The sequence below is a fragment of the Ranitomeya imitator genome, chromosome 3 (genome assembly GCF_032444005.1).
Source record: "Ranitomeya imitator isolate aRanImi1 chromosome 3, aRanImi1.pri, whole genome shotgun sequence".
In the NCBI taxonomy this organism is placed as follows: Eukaryota; Metazoa; Chordata; class Amphibia; order Anura; family Dendrobatidae; genus Ranitomeya; species Ranitomeya imitator.
In genome coordinates this window covers 748,391,388-748,411,108 of record NC_091284.1, presented here as the reverse complement: position 1 = coordinate 748,411,108, position 19,721 = coordinate 748,391,388, and positions in this window count along the sequence as shown.

The following is a 19,721-nucleotide window of genomic DNA, read 5'->3' as shown; positions in this document are numbered from 1 at the left end:
ATAAGGGCAGATGAAAGGACTGAGCCCAAAAAGTGAAACACTAGACTAGGGAAGCCTTATATAGTTTCTAGCTCAGAAACAGGGAGGCCACACCCCGGATTGCACAGAATGCAACAATACACAGAAAAAAAACACAAAATTGAGCTTAACTTAAGATGGTATACATGCAGAGGTAAAACGCATGTTCAAAATGGCCACAAAACATTAAAACCTACAAGAGAAAAAAGTAAATGAAAACCCTGATATAACTAAGTAAAAAAGCAAAAATGCATTTAAATAACACAGAGTTTTTAGTAATACTGTTTTTTGATCAAAAAATAGCACAAAAGCCATCCCACCTCGTCACGGTAACTCTGATCGGGACAGTCCTAAACTATCTAATATTAAAACCTTACCATGAGTCAATGTTGACCTCAGTGTGAATAAGGGCAGATGAAAGGACTGAGCCCAAAAAGTGAAACACTAGACTAGGGAAGCCTTATATAGTTTCTAGCTCAGAAACAGGGAGGCCACACCCCGGATTGCACAGAATGCAACAATACACAGAAAAAAAAAACACAAAATTGAGCTTAACTTAAGATTACAGACTTACAGACTTTGTAGGCTGTCCCCTGTGGACCATGCATCCAACACATTAACCCAGTGCGCCGTAATGGACACGTAACTTTTTGTGGACATGCCTACTGGTCCATGCGTCTCTTGTCAGGTGCACCTTTCTACTGTTTGATTGCCTGAGTGCTATGACAATGCAGACTTTTTCATGCCGCTGGAGGGCTGGGATGGCTTTTCTCGCAAAACAAATGTTGACTGGGTAGCTTGAACCGTTGAACAGCGTAGTTCATCTGGGCTTTCTAAATATAAAACAAAGAAAAAAAGGAGGCTACATGCCATTTCAGCTGGGTTCCAGGGGCACACGGCCAGCATTGGTCTGGTCAGTGAAGAACTATTGGAAGGAAGGACCGCAGACAGGCTTCGAAGGCCTAACATAATACCAGATGGCTGTAGGCAATTTTAAATTGGTTCCATGGGTACACGGGCAGCAGTGGTGTGGTCAGTGGAGGCCTAGTGGAAGGAGTGACCGCAGACAGGCATCAAAGGCCTAACATAATAACAGATGGCTGTAGGCAATTTTAAATTGGTTCCAGGGGTACACGGGCAGCAGTGGTGTGGTCAGTGGAGGCCTAGTGGAAGGAGGGACCGCAGACAGGCTTCGAAGGCCTAACAAAAAAAAAATAGGGCTGTTGGCAATTTAAAATTGGTTCCAGTGGTACAAGGGCAGCAGTACAATGGTCAGTGGAGGCCTAGTGGAAGGAGGGACCGCAGACAGGCTTCGAAGGCCTAACATAAAAAAATAGGGCTGTTGGCAAATTAAAATTGGTTCCAGTGGTACAAGGGCAGCAGTACAATGGTCAGTGGAGGCCTAGTGGAAGGAGGGACCGCAGACAGGCTTTGAAGGCCTAACATAAAAAAATAGGGCTGTTGGCAATTTAAAATTGGTTCCAGTGGTACAAGGGCAGCAGTACAATGGTCAGTGGAGGCCTAGTGGAAGGAGGGACCGCAGACAGGCTTCGAAGGCCTAACATAAAAAAATAGGGCTGTTGGCAATTTAAAATTGGTTCCAGTGGTACAAGGGCAGCAGTACAATGGTCAGTGGAGGCCTAGTGGAAGGAGGGACCGCAGACAGGCTTCGAAGGCCTAACATAAAAAAATAGGGCTGTTGGCAATTTAAAATTGGTTCCAGTAGTACAAGGGCAGCAGTACAATGGTCAGTGGAGGCCTAGTGGAAGGAGGGACCGCAGACAGGCTTCGAAGGCCTAACATAAAAAAATAGGGCTGTTGGCAATTTAAAATTGGTTCCAGTGGTACAAGGGCAGCAGTACAATGGTCAGTGGAGGCCTAGTGGAAGGAGGGACCGCAGACAGGCTTCGAAGGCCTAACATAAAAAAATAGGGCTGTTGGCAATTTAAAATTGGTTCCAGTGGTACAAGGGCAGCAGTACAATGGTCAGTGGAGGCCTAGTGGAAGGAGGGACCGCAGACAGGCTTCAAAGGCCTAACATAAAAAAATAGGGCTGTTGGCAATTTAAAATTGGTTCCAGTGGTACAAGGGCAGCAGTACAATGGTCAGTGGAGGCCTAGTGGAAGGAGGGACCGCAGACAGGCTTCGAAGGCCTAACATAAAAAAATAGGGCTGTTGGCAATTTAAAATTGGTTCCAGTGGTACAAGGGCAGCAGTACAATGGTCAGTGGAGGCCTAGTGGAAGGAGGGACCGCAGACAGGCTTCAAAGGCCTAACATAAAAAATAGGGCTGTTGGCAATTTAAAATTGGTTCCAGTGGTACAAGGGCAGCAGTACAATGGTCAGTGGAGGCCCAGTGGAAGGAGGGACCGCAGACAGGCTTCGAAGGCCTAACATAAAAAAATAGGGCTGTTGGCAATTTAAAATTGGTTCCAGTGGTACAAGGGCAGCAGTACAATGGTCAGTGGAGGCCTAGTGGAAGGAGGGACCGCAGACAGGCTTCGAAGGCCCAACATAACAAAAATGTCAATACAATGGTATTGTCAGTGCCAGGCATTGAAGGATGTCAGCGCATAGACTAAACATTGGTGGAGCTGTGAGAGATAATTTTGCAAGTGGTAGAGCACTGTTTGAGCTGGGGGGGACTGTCTTGTGGCCGGCGGTACAGGCCCAGGGCCCCTCATATTACAACGGTGTGTCTGACGTTGGGTGCGCACCACCACCGCCAGAGACACTTTATTGTACTATGAGGGACCTAGTGGCAGTGCCGTCAACCAAAAGCGGGCACACCCACCTCTTCAGACAAACTGCACTCTCACGGGTGCTGGCGCCAAGTGGCGATACCACGGCCCCGTTTGGGGAGTTTGGCCATTTAGTGAGGTGTAAACATGTCGTATGCTGGACAATCAGGTGCAGAAAATTACGAGATTGGAAAAGTCATTCAGAATAGTCCACAGGCAAGACCTTTTCATAGGAAAGCTAGGTGTCAGCCGGGCAACGTGGGGCAAAAGATTTCGAAATCCAGTTGTGGTTCATTTTAATGAAGGTTAGATCATCTACATTTTGGGTAGCCAGACAAGTCCTTTTTTCTGTTAGTATTGAACCTGCAGCACTGAATACTCTTTCTGATAGGACACTAGCTGCCGGGCAAGCAAGCTCCTGCAATGCATATTCTGCCAATTCTGGCCAGGTATCTAATTTGGATGCCCAGTAATCAAATGGGAATGACGGTTGAGGGAGAACGTCGATAAGGGATGAAAAATAGTTTGTAACCATACTGGACAAATGTTGTCTCCTGTCACTTTGAATTGATGCTGCAGTACCTGTCCTGTCTGCGGTCATAGCAAAATCACTCCACAACCTGGTCAGAAAACCCCTCTGGCCAACGCCACTTCTGATTTCTGCCCCTCTAACACCTCTGGTCTGCTGGCCCCTGCAGCTCGTGTGAGAACGATCACGGGCGCTGTGTGCAGGGAATGCCAGAAGCAAACGGTCAACAAGAGTTGATTGTTTGGTTGCTAATATTATTTCCAAGTTGTCATGTGGCATTATATTTTGCAATTTGCCTTTATAGCGAGGATGAAGGAGGCAGGCCAACCAGTAATCGTCATCGTTCATCATTTTAGTAATGCGTGTGTCCCTTTTGAGGATACGTAAGGCATAATCCGCCATGTGGGCCAAAGTTCCAGTTCTCAAATCTGCAGTTGTGCTTGGTTGAGGGGCAGTTTCAGGCAAATCCACGTCACTTGTGTCCCTCCAAAAACCAGAACCCGGCCTTGCCGCGCCAACAATTTCCAGTGGCCCCGGAAAAGCTTCCTCATTAAAAATATAATCATCCCCATCATCCTCCTCGTCCTCCTCCTCCTCTTCGCCCGCTACCTCGTCCTGTACACTGCCCTGGCCAGACAATGGCTGACTGTCATCAAGGCTTTCCTCTTCCTCAGCTGCAGACGCCTGATTCTTTATGTGCGTCAAACTTTGCATCAGCAGACGCATTAGGGGGATGCTCATGCTTAATATGGCGTTGTCTGCACTAACCAGCCGTGTGCATTCCTCAAAACACTGAAGGACTTGACACATGTCTTGAATCTTCAACCACTGCACACCTGACAACTCCATGTCTGCTATCCTACTGCCTGCCCGTGTATGTGTATCCTCCCACAAAAACATAACAGCCCGCCTCTGTTCGCACAGTCTCTGAAGCATGTGCAGTGTTGAGTTCCACCTTGTTGCAACGTCTATGATTAGGCGATGCTGGGGAAGGTTCAAAGAACACTGATAGGTCTGCATACGGCTGGAGTGTACGGGCGAACGGCGGATATGCGAGCAAAGTCCGCGCACTTTGAGGAGCAGGTCGGATAACCCCGGATAACTTTTCAGGAAGCACTGCACCACCAGGTTTAAGGTGTGAGCCAGGCAAGGAATGTGTTTCAGTTGGGAAAGGGAGATGGCAGCCATGAAATTCCTTCCGTTATCACTCACTACCTTGCCTGCCTCAAGATCTACAGTGCCCAGCCACGACTGCGTTTCTTTCTGCAAGAACTCGGACAGAACTTCCGCGGTGTGTCTGTTGTCGCCCAAACACTTCATAGCCAATACAGCCTGCTGACATTTGCCAGTAGCTGCCCCATAATGGGAGACCTGGTGTGCAACAGTGGCAGCTGCGGATGGAGTGGTTGTGCGACTGCGGTCTGTGGACGAGCTCTCGCTTCTGCAGGAGGACGAGGAGGAGGGGGTGCGAACGGCTACAGCCAACTGTTTCCTAGACCGTGGGCTAGGCAGAACTGTCCCAAAATTGCTGTCCCCTGTGGACCCTGCATCCACAACATTCACCCAGTGTGCCGTGATGGACACGTAATGTCCCTGGCCATGCCTACTGGTCCATGCATCTGTTGTCAGGTGCACCTTTGTGCTCACAGATTGCCTGAGTGCATGGACGATGCGCTCTTTAACATGCTGGTGGAGGGCTGGGATGGCTTTTCTGGAAAAAAAGTGTCGACTGGGTAGCTCGTAGCGTGGTACAGCGTAGTCCATCAGGGCTTTGAAAGCTTTGCTTTCAACTAACCGGTAGGGCATCATCTCTAACGAGATTAGTCTAGCTATGTGGGCGTTCAAACCCTGTGTACGCGGATGCGAGGCTAAGTACTTCCTTTTTCTAACCACAGTCTCATGTAGGGTGAGCTGGACTGGAGAGCTGGAGATCGTGGAACTAGCGGGGGTGCCGGTGGACATGGCAGACTGAGAGACGGTGGGAGATGGTATTGTTGCCGCCGGTGCCCTAGATGCAGTGTTTCCTACTACGAAACTGGAGATTCCCTGACCCTGACTGCTTTGGCCTGGCAAAGAAACCTGCACAGATACTGCAGGTGGTGCGCAAAATGGTGGCCCTACACTGCCGGAAGGGATGTTGCGTTGATGACTAGCTTCATTGGCCAAGGGTGCTACAACCTTAAGGGACGTTTGGTAGTTAGTCCAAGCTTGCAAATGCATGGTGGTTAAATGTCTATGCATGCAACTTGTATTGAGACTTTTCAGATTCTGCCCTCTGCTTAAGGTAGTTGAACATTTTTGACAGATGACTTTGCGCTGATCAATTGGATGTTGTTTAAAAAAATGCCAGACTGCACTCTTTCTAGCATCGGATACCTTTTCAGGCATTGCAGACTGAGCTTTAACCGGATGGCCACGCTGTCCTCCAACAGGTTTTGGCTTTGCCACGCGTTTTGAGCAAGATACGGGCCCGGCAGATGGAACCTGTTGCGATGTTGATGCCTGCTGCGGCTCCTCCTCCTCCGCTTCAGAACTGCTGCCGCCTGCACCCTGTTCCCCCAATGGCTGCCAATCGGGGTCAAGAACTGGGTCATCTATTACCTCTTCTTGTAGCTCGTGTGCAACTTCGTCTGTGTCACCGTGTCGGTCGGTGGTATAGCGTTCGTGATGGGGCAACATAGTCTCATCAGGGTCTGATTCTTGATCATTACCCTGTGAGGGCAATGTTGTGGTCTGAGTCAAAGGACCAGCATAGTAGTCTGGCTGTGGCTGTGCATCAGTGCACTCCATGTCAGATTCAACTTGTAATGGGCATGGCCTGTTAACTGCTTCACTTTCTAAGCCAGGGACGGTATGTGTAAAGAGCTCCATGGAGTAACCCGTTGTGTCGCCTGCTGCATTCTTCTCTGTTGTTGTTTTTGCTGAAGAGGACAAGGAAGCGACTTGTCCCTGACCGTGAACATCCACTAACGACGCACTGCTTTTACATTTACCAGTTTCACGAGAGGAGGCAAAAGAGCTAGAGGCTGAGTCAGCAAGATAAGCCAAAACTTGCTCTTGCTGCTCCGGCTTTAAAAGCGGTTTTCCTACTCCCAGAAAAGGGAGCGTTCGAGGCCTTGTGTAGCCAGACGACGAACCTGGCTCCACAGCTCCAGACTTAGGTGCAATATTTTTTTTCCCACGACCACCTGATGCTCCACCACTACCACTACCCTCATTACCAGCTGACAATGAACGCCCCCGGCCACGACCTCTTCCACCAGACTTCCTCATTGTTTTAAAAACGTAACCAAACTAACGGTATTTGTTGCTGTCACACAACTTACACGGTGAGCTATAACTTCAGTATGATTTAGCTACCCCTTTACAGGTGGGTGAGACTGCAAGGAAAAGCAGGCACAATGTTACACACTCTGTTTTTGGTGGCACCAAATGAGAGAGATGCCACACACGCAGGACTGTCACTGAAGCACAAATGTTTATATTAATCTCCCACTGTTTTTTTTTTTTTTTTTTTTCAGGGAGACTTTAGAAACAAAATGAAATAAAATGATTTTTTCAGGAAGAATTTAGAAACCAAATAAAATAAAATGATTTTTTCAGGGAGAATTTAGAAAACAAATAAAACAAAAAATAGGCTTTCTATGGCCCACTGAGTGAGAGATGACGCACACAGGAGTCAGGAGTGGCACACAAGCCTAGAGGCCAATATTGTTCTCCCAATGATTGATGTAGTGATTTTTTCAGGTAGATTTTGGAACCCAAATCAAGCAAAAAAAATAATAGGCTTTCTATGGCCCACAATTGGAGAGAGAGAGAGAGAGAGAGAGATGGCACACCCAGGAGTCAAGACTGGCACACAAGCAGAAAGGGCAATATTAATCTCCCACTGATTTTTCTTTTTTCAGGGAGACTTTAGAAAAAAAAAATAATAAAAAAAAATGATTTTTTCAGGAAGAATTTAGAAACCAAATAAAATAAAATGATTTTTTCAGGGAGAATTTAGAAAACAAATAAAACAAAAAATAGGCTTTCTATGGCCCACTGAGTGAGAGATGACGCACACAGGAGTCAGGAGTGGCACACAAGCCCAGAGGCCAATATTGTTCTCCCAATGATTGATGTAGTGATTTTTTCAGGTAGATTTTGGAACCCAAATCAAGCCAAAAAAATAATAGGCTTTCTATGGCCCACAATTGGAGAGAGAGAGAGAGAGATGGCACACCCAGGAGTCAAGACTGGCACACAAGCAGAAAGGGCAATATTAATCTCCCACTGATTTTTTTTTTTTTTTTCAGGGAGACTTTAGAAAAAAAAAAATAATAAAAAAAAATGATTTTTTCAGGAAGAATTTAGAAACCAAATAAAATAAAATGATTTTTTCAGGGAGAATTTAGAAAACAAATAAAACAAAAAATAGGCTTTCTATGGCCCACTGAGTGAGAGATGACGCACACAGGAGTCAGGAGTGGCACACAAGCCCAGAGGCCAATATTGTTCTCCCAATGATTGATGTAGTGATTTTTTCAGGTAGATTTTGGAACCCAAATCAAGCAAAAAAAATAATAGGCTTTCTATGGCCCACAATTGGAGAGAGAGAGAGAGATGGCACACCCAGGAGTCAAGACTGGCACACAAGCAGAAAGGGCAATATTAATCTCCCACTGTGTTTTTTTTTTTTTTTTTTTTTTCAGGGAGACTTTAGAAAAAAAAATAATAAAAAAAAATGATTTTTTCAGGAAGAATTTAGAAACCAAATAAAATAAAATGATTTTTTCAGGGAGAATTTAGAAAACAAATAAAACGAAAAATAGGCTTTCTATGGCCCACTGAGTGAGAGATGACGCACACAGGAGTCAGGAGTGGCACACAAGCCCAGAGGCCAATATTGTTCTCCCACTTTTTTTTTTGTTTTCAGGGAAAATTTATAAACCCAATAAAAAAAATAATAAATAGGCTTTCTATGGCCCACTATCTGAGAGAGAGAGAGATGGCACGCTTAGGACTGGCACACAAGCCCAAAGGCCAATATTAATCTCCCTTTTTTTTTTCAGGGAGAATTTATAAAACCAAAAAAAAATAAATAAATAGGCTTTCTATGGCCCACTATTTGTGAGAGAGATGGCACGCTCAGGACTGGCACACAAGCCCAAAGGCCAATATTAATCTCCCCTTTTTTTTTCAGGGAGAATTTATAAAACCCAAAAAAAATAAATAAATAGGCTTTCTATGGCCCACTATCTGAGAGACAGATGGAATGCTTAGGACTGGCACACAAGCCCAAAGGCCAATATTAATCTCCCACTGATTGATTTATTGATTTTTTTCAGGTAGAATTTAGAACCCAAATAAAGCAAAAAAAAAATAGGCTTTCTATGGCCCACTGAGTGAGTGATGATGCACACAGGAGTCAGGAGTGGCACACAAGCCCTGAGGCCAATATTTTTCTCCCACTGATTGATGTAGTGATTTTTTCAGGTAGATTTTGGAACCCAAATCAAGCAAAAAAAAAAATAGGCTTTCTATGGCCCACTGAGTGAGTGATGATGCACACAGGAGTCAGGAGTGGCACACAAGCCCTGAGGCCAATATTTTTCTCCCACTGATTGATGTAGTGATTTTTTCAGGTAGATTTTGGAACCCAAATCAAGCAAAAAAAAAAATAGGCTTTCTATGGCCCACTGAGTGAGTGATGATGCACACAGGAGTCAGGAGTGGCACACAAGCCCTGAGGCCAATATTTTTCTCCCACTGATTGATGTAGTGATTTTTTCAGGTAGATTTTAGAGCCCAAATCAAGCAAAAAAATAAATAGGCTTTCTATGGCCCACTGAGTGAGAGATGGCACAGACAGGGATGGCACTCTAGCAGAAATGCCAATTTAAATCTCCCACAAAAAAAAAAAAAAAGGAACTGTCTCCCTGCAGTAATCTCAGCCAGGTATGGCAGGCAGCAATAAGGAGTGGACTGATGCACAAATTAAATAAAAAGTGTGGACAAACAAACAAGATAGCTGTGCAGAAAGGAAGGAACAAGAGGATTTGTGCTTTGAAAAAAGCAGTTGGTTTGCACAGCGGCGTACACACAGCAATGCAGCTATCAGGGAGCCTTCTAGGGCAGCCCAATGAGCTACAGCGCTGAGAAAAAAAAAATGTAGCTTCCACTGTCCCTGCACACCGAAGGTGGTGTTGGACAGTGCAAATCGCTACAGCACAAGCGGTTTGGTGGTTAATGGACCCTGCCTAACGCTATCCCTGCTTCTGACGAAGCGGCAGCAACCTCTCCCTAAGCTCAGATCAGCAGCAGTAAGATGGCGGTCGGCGGGAACGCCCCTTTATAGCCCCTGTGACGCCGCAGACAGCAAGCCAATCACTGCAATGCCCTTCTCTAAGATGGTGGGGACCAGGACCTATGTCATCACGCTGCCCACACTCTGCGTTTACCTTCATTGGCTGAGAAATGGCGCTTTTCGCGTCATTGAAACACGACTTTGGCGCGAAAGTCGCGTACCGCATGGCCGACCCCGCACAGGGGTCGGATCGGGTTTCATGAAACCCGACTTTGCCAAAAGTCGGCGACTTTTGAAAATGAACGACCCGTTTTTTCGCTCAACCCTACTCACCACACCTCTAGATAAGTTCCTTAGGGGGTCTACTTTCCAAAATGGTGTCACTTGTGGGGGGTTTCAATGTTTAGGCACATCAGTGGCTCTTCAAACGCAACATGGCGTCCCATCTCAATTCCTGTCAATTTTGCATTGAAAAGTCAAACGGCGCTCCTTCCCTTCCGAGCTCTCCCATCCGCCCAAGCAGTGGTTTACCCCCACATATGGGCTATCAGCGTACTCAGGACAAATTGTACAACAACTTTTGGGGTCCAATTTCTTCTCTTACCCTTGGGAAAATAAAAAATTGGGGGCGAAAAGATAATTTTTGTGAAAAAATATGTTTTTTTATTTTTACGGTTCTACATTATAAACTTCTGTGAAGCACTTGGTGGGTCAAAGTGCTCACCACACCTCTAGATAAGTTCCTTAGGGGGTCTACTTTCCAAAATGGTGTCACTTGTGGGGGGTTTCAATGTTTAGCCACATCAGGGGCTCTCCAAACGAAACATGGCGTCCCATCTCAATTCCAGTCAATTTTGCATTGAAAAGTCAAATGGCACTCCTTCGCTTCCGAGCTCTGCCATGCGTCCAAACAGTGGTTTACCCCCACATGTGGGGTATTGGCATACTCAGGACAAATTGTACAACAATGTTTGGGGTCCATTTTCTCCTGTTACCCTTGGTAAAATAAAACAAATTGGAGCTGAATTAAATTTTTTGTGAAAAAAAGTTAAATGTTCATTTTTATTTAAACATTCAAAAAATTCCTGTGAAGCACCAGAAGGGTTAATAAACTTTTTGAATATGGTTTTGAGCACCTTGAGGGGTGTAGTTTTTAGAATGGTGTCACACTTGGGTATTTTCTATCATATAGACCCCTCAAAATGACTTCAAATGAGATGTGGTCCCTAAAATAAAATGGTGTTGTAGAAATGAGAAATTGCTGGTCAACTTTTAACCCTTATAACTCCCTAACAAAAAAAAATTTTGGTTCCAAAATTGTGCTGATGTAAAGTAGACATGTGGGAAATGTTACTTATTAAGCATTTTGTGTGACATATCTCTGTGATTTAATTGCATAAAAATTCAAATTTGGAAAATTGCGAAATTTTCATAATTTTCGCCAAATTTCCATTTTTTTCACAAATAAACGCAGGTACTATCAAATAATTTTTACCATTGTCATGAAGTACAATATGTCACGAGAAAACAATGTCAGAATCACCAGGATCCATTGAAGCGTTCCAGAGTTATAACCTCATAAAGGGACAGTGGTCAGAATTGTAAAAATTGGCCCGGTCATTAACGTGCAAACCACCCTTGGGGGTAAAGGGGTTAATACAGAGATATTTGAATAATAGGGAACGGGTGCACCACAACATCCACTATCACATAACAGCCCATTTTCTTTTTAATGGAGATATGTGTAATCGGGAGAATACATGTAATTTGGAGCCTCTGTTTGAGAACTTGGTCCCAGTTGCTGAGAACTTCCTCTCTCTGCATAACTGCCTTGACTGCTGCCTGTGGTCTTGCAGGTGTGTCCGGTGTTCTATGTCGGGGCCTGAACAGTCCCAACACCCCCATCAGAACCTCGTTATATGGCAAAATTGGAGCAGGGTCCTCCAGAGCAGTGAGGGACATCTGGACCATAGACATAAAAAGAGACTGCCTATCCGGTGGCAGTGAGCGGGTCTTCTTGCGACAGTAAATGAAAAATAATCGCAATGGTCGTCGCAAGAAGATTTTTTAAAAAAATCAAGGGTGTCCGAGGCAATTTGCACAGTTTGGTCCTCATTGTTCTTCTTTGTTTTGTTTTTTTCTTTTCTCTGCTGCCACCGGATAGGCAGCTCTCTTCTCCACTCTCACAGCTTCTGCGGAATCAGATGCTTAAGCAGCTGCTGAAGCAGATGTGGATGCAGCAGCTGCTGAAGTGGATGAGGTTTCAGCAGAAGCTGTGGGAATGGATGGAGAGATGATCCCTCCCGCTCCAGAGGAACTGCCTGCTCCATCCTCAGTGTCGCTTTCATCCACATCAGCTGCTGACATGTTTCCTTCCGTCCTGTGGGGGGAAAAAAAGATCATTAATAAAATTTTTCTAGGCTGCGAAGGATCAAATTTTTACATGCAGCAAATAGGCTGCTACTTAAACATTTAGGTCCACGATTTTGCTTGTGTAGTGATAATGCGTTTTTTCATGTAAGTCATGCATTATCACCACATATTATATATAAATAATCTTGTGGAGTGGATTGTAAATTACCTTCGCAATGTCCGGCTGGTGACAATGAATTGGAGCTCTTCGCTAAATGGAAAGGTTTTTTTACTCGGTGACGAGCCACTCTTAGCACAGTCATTTATGAACTTAGTGAATCTGTCCCTGATGGAGCGCCACCGTTGCCTCACATCTTTATCTACAAAAAAAAGATTCCAAAAAGCAACAACAATTTTTTAGAGATCTAAACAAAGTATATTTGTAATAAAATCAAGGTTTGCTAACTAAATTTAATTATAATTACCAATTTGCTGTTGTGTTGCCCCTGGATACTTGTCCCATTTTGGGAACATGTCACGCACGATTTTTGTCCATGCTAGCTCACGGTAATATTTATCTTTGTACGACTCATCAGAAGGGTCCCACAGGGCCGGATAATCATGAACCTACAATCAATACAATAGTGTCATTTCATACTCTATAGAACGACCAAGTAATGTTACAGCAATGGTTTTCAAAAGTTGGAATATATTTAAAAGTAACCCCTACATGAACCCAAGGACAAACTAAAAACACAAACACCAATAAACACGTTCGTGTGCAGTTGTTTAAACTAGCTCTGGCGCCGTCAATCCTGAGCGGCCCGTGCGGCAACATGTGTTGCTGGGTGGGCTCACGATAAGCTCGGAATTGCCAGTGCCACTGCTTGTTTGCAACCTGCAAGACACTCTACACTCAAGCTTTCAAAACCATAATCCTAATCTGTACACCAACACTAATAACAGTGTTTTTGTCCCCCTTATATTTTTAGTCCAGAAAGGCTAGGCAGACAGCCGTGGGCCATTATTTGTGGCCTGGGAAGGGGTTAAAATACCCATGGCTGTTCCCAGGCCATGAATATAAGCCCACAGCTGTCTGCGTAGCCTTTCTGGCACTAAAATATAGGGGGCCCCGAAAAAAAAGTGTTGGGGTCCCCCTATATTTTTAGGCCAGAAAGGCTAAGCAGACAGCCGTGGGCTTATATTCATAGCCTAGGAAAGGGGCCATGGATATTTGCCCCTTCCCCCCTGGCTACAAATAGAAGCCCGCAGCTGCCCCAGAAAAGGCGCATCAAAAAGATTCACCAATTCCGGCACTTAGCCCCTCTCTTCCCACTCCCGTGTAGCGGTGGGATATGGGGTAATGAGGGGTTAATGCCACCTTGCTATTGTAAGGTGGCATTAAGCCTGGTTAATAATGGAGAGGCGTCAATAAGACGCCTATCCATTATTAATCCTATGAAAGGGTTAAAAAAAATAGAATTTTTTTTTTAATGAAATAAAGACACCCACTTTTTGACAAACCCTTTATTGTACGCTCAATCCATCCTGAAGACCCTCGAACCTGAAAAAGACGTAACATAAAAAAACAAATTCATACTCCCTGGCCCTGTCCGCAGAAATCCATCGAGGGTCCCACGAAGATCTGCCATGGAGAACAGACACATCCAGAGATATGTCTGCTCTCCATGGCTGCAGCAACACACTGACAGGAGCCATAGCTCCTGTCGGTGTGTCACTGCGCATGCGCGAGCGAGTTTACCGGCGTTCATTGACCCTGGTACTCTCGCTTAACGGCAGTGCTGCGTGGGAAAGTTCAACGCAGCTGTACTGCCGTTAACCGAGACGCCGGAGCCATTGAACTCCGGAACAGTACGCGATACACTGCTAGGAGATTTGCTCCTGGCAGTGTATCGCCGGAGAGCATGTGATCGGCGTGGGACACTCGTTTTAAGGATTCTGCGGACAGGGAGTATGGATTTGCTTTTTTATTTTTGGATTTTTTTCTAGGGGCGAGGGCTTCGCCTACCAGTGTGCTGTTGGTGAGTATATACTCTGTGTTATATGTACTGTGTGTCATGTATGTTACATTTATTGTATGTGTATTGTGTGTGTTTTGTGTTACTTTACAATTGTGCTAAGTCGCCGGACACAGGGACAACTCTCCCATCCTAATACCGGATGGGAGTAGTAGTCCCATACGGCGACTTAGCATAATAGTGGCACTATCGTCGCATGGGGACACACACACATATACACACACACACACAGACACACACACACACATACACAGATACACACACATACATACCAAATCTATCAAACGACCGACATCGATCCCCATACGACGATATGCCTCCATGCTGAATCCAGGACCACACTCCACCCACGCACTTCCGCCCACGAACTTCCTCCCGCTTCCCCACACTTCCTGTTGCAGCAGTTTCTACACCCATAACCGCATAAAACCCGCAGATATTTTTTGATCTGCGGGTTTTACTGCGGGTTTGACCATCACAATGGAGGTCTATGGGTGCAGAACCGCTGCAGTTCCGCACAAAGAAGTGACATGGTCCTTCTTTTTTCCGCAGCAATACCGCGCGTTTTTTTGCGGGATTTTCCGCAATGTGTGCCCAGCGGTTTTTGTTTTCCATAGGGTAACATTGTACTGTACCCTGCATGGAAAACTGCTGCAGACCCGCAGCGGCAAAATCGCTGCGGTTCCGCGGTAAAAACTGCATAGTGTGAACATAGCCTAATTGTAGGACAGTTCCTTTTTTTTTTTTTTTTAAATTCTCCCTGAAAAAAAGTAAATAGAGGGAGATTAATATTGGCATTTGTGCTTGAGTGACAGTCCTGCGTGTGTGCCATCTCTCTCAAATTGTGGGGCACAGAAAGCCTAGTGTCTGTAATACAGTTTTTTTTTTTGTTTGAAATTCTCCCTTAAAAAAAAAAAGTGGGAGATTAATATTGGCATTTGTGCTTGAGTGACAGTCCTGCGTGTGTTCCACCTCTCTCAAATTGTGGGGCACAGAAAGCCTAGTGTCTGTAATAGTTTTTTTTTTTTTGGTTTTTAATTCTCCCTTAAAAAAAAAAGTGGGAGATTAATACTGGCATTTCTGCTTGAGTGCCAGTCCTGTGTGTGCCATCTCTCTCAAATTTTGGGGCACAGAAAGCCTAGTGTGTAATACTGGGCCTGATTTCTTGATAATTCTCCCAGAAACCAAAAAATAGTGGGAGATTAATATTGGCATTTCTGCTTGAGTGCAAGTCCTGTGTGTGCCATCTCTCTCAAATTTTGGGGCAAAGAAAGCCTAGTGTGTAATACTGGGCCTGATTTCTTGATAATCCTCCCAGAAACCAAAAAATAGTGGGAGATTAAGATTGGCATTTCTGCTTGAGTGCCAGTCCTGTGTGTGCCATCTCTCTCAAATTTTGGGGCAAAGAAAGCCTAGTGTGTAATACTGGGCCTGATTTCTTGATAATTCTCCCAGAAACCAAAAAATAGTGGGAGATTAAGATTGGCATTTCTGCTTGAGTGCCAGTCCTGTGTGTGCCATCTCTCTCCAATTTTGGGGCACAGAAAGCCTAGTGTGTAATACTGGGCCTGATTTCTTGATAATTCTCCCAGAAACCAAAAAATAGTGGGAGATTAATATTGGCATTTGTGCTTGAGTGACAGTCCTGCGTGTGTGGCATCTCTCTCAAATTGTGGGCCACAGAAAGCCTAGTGTCTATAATACTGTTTTTTTTTTTTTTTTTAAATTCTCCCTTCCAAAAAAAAAATAGTGGGAGATTAATATTGGCATTTGTGCTTGAGTGACAGTCCTGCGTGTGTGGCATCTCTCTCAAATTGTGGGCCACAGAAAGCCTAGTGTCTATAATACTGTTTTTTTGTTTTTGTTTTTAAATTCTCCCTTCCAAAAAAAAATAGTGGGAGATTAATATTGGCATTTGTGCTTGAGTGACAGTCCTGCGTGTGTGGCATCTCTCTCAAATTGTGGGCCACAGAAAGCCTAGTGTCTATAATACTGTTTTTTTGTTTTTGTTTTTAAATTCTCCCTTCCCAAAAAAAATAGTGGGAGATTAATATTGGCATTTGTGCTTGAGTGACAGTCCTGCGTGTGTGGCATCTCTCTCAAATTGTGGGCCACAGAAAGCCTAGTGTCTATAATACTGTTTTTTTTTTTTTTTTTTTAAATTCTCCCTTCCAAAAAAAAAAATAGTGGGAGATTAATATTGGCATTTGTGCTTGGGTGACAGTCCTGCGTGTGTGGCATCTCTCTCAAATTGTGGGCCACAGAAAGCCTAGTGTCTATAATACTGTTTTTTTGTTTTTGTTTTTAAATTCTCCCTTCCAAAAAAAAAATATTGGGAGATTAATATTGGCATTTGTGCTTGAGTGACAGTCCTGCGTTTGTGGCATCTCTCTCAAATTGTGGGCCACAGAAAGCCTAGTGTCTATAATACTGTTTTTTTTTTTGTTTTTAAATTCTCCCTTCCAAAAAAAAAAATAGTGGGAGATTAATATTGGCATTTATGCTTGAGTGACAGTCCTGCGTGTGTGGCATCTCTCTCAAATTGTGGGCCACAGAAAGCCTAGTGTCTATAATACTGTTTTTTTGTTTTTGTTTTTAAATTCTCCCTTCCAAAAAAAAAAAATAGTGGGAGATTAATATTGGCATTTGTGCTTGAGTGACAGTCCTGCGTGTGTGGCATCTCTCTCACATTGTGGGCCACAGAAAGCCTAGTGTCTATAATACTGTTTTTTTGTTTTTGTTTTTAAATTCTCCCTTCCAAAAAAAAAATAGTGGGAGATTAATATTGGCATTTGTGCTTGAGTGACAGTCCTGCGTGTGTGGCATCTCTCTCAAATTGTGGGCCACAGAAAGCCTAGTGTCTATAATACTGTTTTTTTGTTTTTGTTTTTAAATTCTCCCTTCCAAAAAAAAAAATAGTGGGAGATTAATATTGGCATTTGTGCTTGAGTGACAGTCCTGCGTGTGTGGCATCTCTCTCAAATTGTGGGCCATAGAAAGCCTAGTGTCTATAATACTGTTTTTTTGCTTTTGTTTTTAAATTCTCCCTTCCAAAAAAAAATAGTGGGAGATTAATATTGGCATTTGTGCTTGAGTGACAGTCCTGCGTGTGTGGCATCTCTCTCAAATTGTGGGCCACATTAAGCCTAGTGTCTCTAATACTGTTTTTTTTTTGTTTGTTTTTAAATTCTCCCTTCCCACCAAAAAATAGTGGGAGATTAATATTGGCATTTCTGCTTGAGTGCAAGTCCTGTGTGTGCCATCTCTCTCAAATTTTGGGGCACAGAAAGCCTAGTGTGTAATACTGGGCCTGATTTCTTGATAATTCTCCCAGAAACCAGAAAATAGTGGGAGATTAAGATTGGCATTTCTGCTTGAGGGCCAGTCCTGTGTGTGCCATCTCTCTCCAATTTTGGGGCACAGAAAGCCTACTGTGTAATACTGGGCCTGATTTCTTGATAATCCTCCCAGAAACCAAAAAATAGTGGGAGATTAAGATTGGCATTTCTGCTTGAGTGCCAGTCCTGTGTGTGCCATCTCTCTCCAATTTTGGGGCACAGAATGCCTAGTGTCTATAATACTGTTTTTTTGTTTTTGTTTTTAAATTCTCCCTTTCAAAAAAAAATAGTGGGAGATTAATATTGTCATTTGTGCTTGAGTGACAGTCCTGCGTGTGTGGCATCTCTCTCAAATTGTGGGCCATAGAAAGCCTAGTGTCTATAAGACTGTTTTTTTTGTTTTTGTTTTTAAATTCTCCCTTCCAAAAAAAAATAGTGGGAGATTAATATTGGCATTTGTGCTTGAGTGACAGTCCTGCGTGTGTGGCATCTCTCTCAAATTGTGGGCCACAGAAAGCCTAGTGTCTCTAATACTGTTTTTTTTGTTTGTTTTTAAATTCTCCCTTCCAAAAAAAAATTAGTGGGAGATTAATATTGGCATTTGTGCTTGAGTGACAGTCCTGCGTGTGTGGCATCTCTCTCAAATTGTGGGCCACAGAAAGCCTAGTGTCTGTAATACAGTTTTTTGGGGGGGTTTTAATTCTCCCTTAAAAAAAAAAAAGTGGGAGATTAATATTGGCATTTGTGCTTGAGTGACAGTCCTGCGTGTGTGCCATCGCTCTCAATTTGTGGGCCACAGAAAGCCTGGTGTCTGTAATACAGTTTTTTTTTTGGGGGGGGGGTTTAATTCTCCCTTAAAAAAAAAAGTGGGAGATTAATATTGGCATTTGTGCTTGAGTGACAGTCGTGTGTGCCATATCTCTCAAATTGTGAGGCACAGAAAGCCTAGTGTCTGTAATACAGTTTTTTTTTTGTTTTTTAATTCTCCCTTAAAAAAAAAAAGTGGGAGATTAATATTGGCATTTGTGCTTGAGTGACAGTCCTGCGTGTGTGCCATCTCTCTCAAATTGTGGGCCACAGAAAGCCTAGTGTCTGTAATACAGTTTTTTTTTTTTTTGGTTTTTAATTCTCCCTTAAAAAAAAACGTGGGAGATTAATATTGGCATTTGTGCTTGAGTGACAGTCGTGTGTGCCATCTCTCTCAAATTGTGTGCCACAGAAAGCCTAGTGTCTGTAATACAGTTTTTTGGGGGGGTTTTAATTCTCCCTTAAAAAAAAAAAAGTGGGAGATTAATATTGGCATTTGTGCTTGAGTGACAGTCCTGCGTATGTGCCATCTCTCTCAAATTGTGGGCCACAGAAAGCCTAGTGTCTGTAATACAGTTTTTTTTTGGGGGGGGTTGTTTTATTCTCCCTTAAAAAAAAAAAATGGGAGATTAATATTGGCATTTGTGCTTGAGTGACAGTCGTGTGTGCCATCTCTCTCAAATTGTGGGGCACAGAAAGCCTAGTGTCTGTAATACAGTTTTTTTGGGGGGTTTTTAATTCTCCCTTAAAAAAAAAAAAGTGGGAGATTAATATTGGCATTTGTGCTTGAGTGACAGTCCTGTGTATGTGCCATCTCTCTCAAATTGTGGGCCACAGAAAGCCTAGTGTCTGTAATACAGTTTTTTTTTTTGGGGGGGGGGTTTAATTCTCCCTTAAAAAAAAAAAGTGGGAGATTAATATTGGCATTTGTGCTTGAGTGACAGTCGTGTGTGCCATCTCTCTCAAATTGTGGGGCACAGAAAACCTAGTGTGTTACATTGTGCCTGATTTTCTTTGCAGTCTCACCCACCTGTAAACGGATATCTAAATCCTACAGAAGTTATAGTTCACCTTGTAAGTTGTTTTACAGCAACAAATACCGTTACTTTGGTTACGTTTTGCAAACAATGAGGAAGTCTGGTGGAAGAGGTCGTGGCCGTGGGCGGTCATTGCCAGCTGGTAATGATGGTAGTGGTGGTGGAGCATCAGGTGGTCGTGGGAAAAGCAATATAGCACCTAAGTCTCGAGTTGTGGAGCCAGGTTCGTCGTCTGGCTACACAAGGCCTCGAACGCTCCCTTTTCTTGGAGTAGGAAAACCGCTTTTAAAGGCGGAGCAGCAAGAGCAAGTTTTGACTTTCCTTGCTTACTCAGCCTCTAGCTCTTTTGCCTCCTCTTCTGAAACTGGTAAATGTAAAAGCAGCGCGTCGTTGGTCGATGTTCACGGTCAGGGACAAGTCGCTTCCTTGTCCTCTTCAGCAAAAACAACAGAGAAGGATGCGTCCGGCGACACAACGAGTTACTCCATGGAGCTCTTTACACATACCGTTCCTGGGTTAAAATGTGAAACATTTGACAGGCCATGCCCATTAGAAGTTGAATCGGACATGG